The following is a 4190-nucleotide window of genomic DNA, read 5'->3' on the forward strand; positions in this document are numbered from 1 at the left end:
TCTCAGTTCATCACAATTGCAGTGTCTCCTAACTAGTCTTGGGTCCCCAGTTGGCCCAAAGGTTATCTTAAGAGCGGGTGAGGTGGCGATGACGGGACTGGCTTCCTCTCTCTCATCAAAACATACCTGCAGACGAGAGAGCATGATTAAGCCTTGTTTTTTTATTCAAACACGGTCAGTCATCTTAAATCAGGAGGTGAAATGCAAAACTGACCTTGGATCATTAACTCTGGGACTACTACATCTCTCATTCTTAGCTAAGCTAAGAATGACAAGAATAATCAAGTCAATAAAAGTTGTAGTTACATAGCCTATAGTTAATATACTGGCAAGTTTGATGTTTAACAACTAAGGTTAGGTAGCTAGCCTCTTGGGGATCGAGGGTAACCTAATCCCACTGACGGGATTGCTAGCAAGGCGGGAAATTCAAAACATCAAAAATCTAACAATTTCAATTTCTCAAACAATCAACTATTTTACACCATTTAAAAGATAAACATCTCCTTAATCGAACCACATTGTCCGATTTTCAAAGAGGCTTTACGGCGAAAGCATAAAGGTAGATTATGTTAGGAGAGTACATAGCCAAAAAAAGTACACACATCCATTTTCAATTCAAGGACAGGCGTCACCAAAAGCAGAAAACCAGCTAAAATTATGCACTAACCTTTGACAATCTTCATCAGATGACACTCCTAGGACATTATGTTAGACAATAAATGCATTTTTGTTCTATCAAGTTCATATTTATATCCAAAAACAGCATTTTACATCGGCGCGTGTCGTTGAGAAAATGTGTCTCCCCAAAACTGCCAGTGAATTTACAAAAAATACACATTATAAAACGTGGTTAAAGTATTAAACTGTTATTCAAAGAATAACAGTTGCATTCTGAATGCAACCGCATTGACAGATTTCAAAATAACTTTACTGGGAAAGCATACTTTACAATAATCTGAGTACTCTGGTCAGAAAATACACTAGGCTATACAGATAGCCACCATGTTGGAATCATCTAAAACCATGAATAACATTAGCAATATTCCCTTACCTTTAATAATCTTCATCAGAAGGCACTTCCAGGAATCTCAGGTCCACAACAAATGTTTTTTCGATGAAGTTCATAATTTATGTACAAATAACTCCATGCTGTTTGGTGTTGTTAGCGCGTTCGGTAGGCTACTCAAAATGGGAGGGAAAAGTCACGACGAAAGTAAAAAAAATATCTATTTATGTTCGTTCAAACATGTCAAACGTTGTTTAGCATCAATCTTTTGGTCCATTTTTAATGTGAAACATCAGTAATATTTCAACCCGACCTCTCCTGTGTCTTGAAACAAGTTTTGAAAAATGTCTCGCCTCACATGAACGCCGCATGTGCGCGCAATAATGAAGTGACGACATCCCAGGGACGTCAACTTCCCTTCCTTCTCATTCGGTCTCTGTTCATCATAGACGCTTCAAACAACTTTATAAAGATCGTTGACATCTAGTGGAAGCCATAGGAAGTGCAAAATGAATCCTTTGTCACTGTGTGTTTTATTGCCAATGACTTGAAAATAGTACAGCCACAAAATTTTCATTTCCTGCTTGTATTTGTTCTCAGGTTTTTGCCTGCCATATGAGTTCTGTTATACTTAGAGACACCATTCAAACAGTTTTAAAAACTTCAGAGTGTTTTCTATCCAAATCTACTAATAATATGCATATTCTATTTTCTGGGCCGGAGTAGTAACCTGTTTAAATTGGGTACGTTTTTCATCCGGTCGTGAAAATACTGCCCCCTAGCCCCTAGAGGGTACATACTGCTGTAATGATATGCTTGCTATGTGGTTCGTAAGGACAGCGTAGCTAACAAATTGTCAGCCAACATAACGTGTAAGGTAACTTATTTTGAAAGTCATTACTTTGTTACATTGAGTAGCAAGCTACCCCTTGGTTGTTTGGGCAAATCTGGTCTGTGATAGGAGGGGGGGGTTCACAGCTAGCTCAGCTATTAGACTATTCTTTAGTAAAGGTTGAATAGTCGATTGCAGTGTTGCCAACTCCTCAGTAAGGAAAGTAGCTATTGGCTGTCCTAAAAGTCACAAAAAGTTGCTAAATGGCGTCATCACCTAATTTGCATAATTGACCATGTGCATGTAATGGTGATGGACGCTGTAGGAGAGAGGAATAACGTCGTGGGAGAGACAAAAAGTGAGTAAAAAACACCCTAAATATGTTTAGAACTACAAATGAGCAAGCTGCAGAGAGTGGCACACACAGCGAATAACAACCAAATATTTGAGGCCATACTCCTCCTTCAGTACTTTATGGACCCCATTGTTAAGAAGCTCTACATGCTTCTCCAATGTGATCACATGCCAGCATGGAACAGTGTTCAGCGATAGCTAATGCCATGGTGGCCTCAGCCTTTTTTGCAGAGTACATTTTTTTAACCATAAATGGCAGCTTGTTTTGGGTGGAACTGTTATAAGGCTTTGCCTTTTGAGTATGTTTTTGAGTTGTCATGTGTTTTTTTACATCACTAAGTTTGGTGTAGAAATCAGCATTACAATACAGACAGTATGCCCGTGTATCATCTCCAATAAACGCCTTCAACCAGCCTTTGAATTCAGTGTTTGATTCCCACTCCTTTCTGTATTTTTGAGTGTACAGTTTAGACTGAGACATTATGAGCTAGCCAGCTAGATGTTTAGCTTATGTCACAGAGAGGCACACACACAGTGGACAAGGTGAGTGACTGAGGCTGTGTGAGTCAAATGCAGTGATTTATATTTGTGTGGTGATTTATTTTAGACAAAGAACATTTTACATTTACATCCCGCCCTGAATGTATGCCAGGGCGGAATCAGTCAGCGGCGGCTTCCAGCATGCGCGATTCATTTGCAGTCTGGACGCAGAGGGGTGCTCCTGCTCTCTCCTGCTCTGACTGCAGCTGGGAGGGACTGCTGCGTGAGGACTGGGCCGCCTGTGTGTGCTTTGCGACGGGGGTGGAGCCCACGGCAGCACCCGCTGCTCGTTGAGAAGAGTAAGAACGATACGTGCTTTCACGTCAGTCTCCAAAAGTCTCCAAAAACACCAGAAAAGGTCGCTAGATTTGTCGCTAGTTGATTTTTTGAAAATGTGTCTCTAGAGGGGTCTGAATACTCGCTAAATATAGCGACAAAGGTGCTAAGTTGGGAACACTGACTTCAAGGTCTCAGAGCGAGTGATGTTACTGATTGAAACGCTATTAGCGCGCACCCCGCTAACTAGCTAGCCATTTCACACCGGTTAAACTGGCACCTCGTCTGAGTGTACCAGAGCGCAGAATTATTACTTCACGAGCGCCAACACCCATTGAATATGGCCGGTGTCAGTAAACGTCTTAAAAAAGCATAATTAAATTGTTTCCAGTCACGCTCTGGTTAACACGAAAACTGCCTTACCAGCTCTGCCAGGGCGAGTAAAATGGTCAGAGTGGCCTCATTTGTGTCTGGAAGTAGCTAGCCAACGTTAGCTTGGGTGCTTGACTGCCGTTGTAAGGCCAGAACGCTCAAATCAACCCTACTCCTCGGCCCGAACATCCAGTGTGTGCTCCGAGAGCGAAACGGTCTGAATTTACAAACTGACAATTTTTCTCTGAATGAAAACACCATCATATTAATCAAATTAATTAAGCCAAATTTCTTAAAATCAATCCCATGTTATTACAAAAAAGGTTTAAATTCTCTGGTAATGTAAATATGGAATACTATCAAATGCTTCTCAAAGAGGCCCTCTGGTGGTCAAACTAGTAATAACTTGCAGAAACAGAAGAAATGGCTGAGAATGAATTAAATGGCGTGCCACAGAATGCTGCAGCAGCACGCAGGGTGTGCCGCAGTATGACACAACTTTTAAAGGAGGAACCACTGTACTGGGCCAAACCCACTACCCTCTGTAGTGCTTTGTTGTTGGATGCCAAGCAGGTGCCATACCGGTGATGCAGCCAGTCAAAATGCTCTCAATGGTGCAGCTGTAGAACTTTTGAGGATCTGAAGGCCCATCTTTTCAGCCTTTTGAGGGGGAAGAGGCATTGCCGTGCCATCTTCACGACTGTGTTGGTGTGTGGACCATGTTAATTCTTTAGTGGACACTGAGGAACTTGAAGCTCTCGACCCCCTCCACTACAGTCCTGTCGATATGGATGGGGGCATGCTTGGCCC

This window comes from Salmo salar, unplaced genomic scaffold (assembly GCF_905237065.1).
Source record: "Salmo salar unplaced genomic scaffold, Ssal_v3.1, whole genome shotgun sequence".
Taxonomy (NCBI): Eukaryota; Metazoa; Chordata; class Actinopteri; order Salmoniformes; family Salmonidae; genus Salmo; species Salmo salar.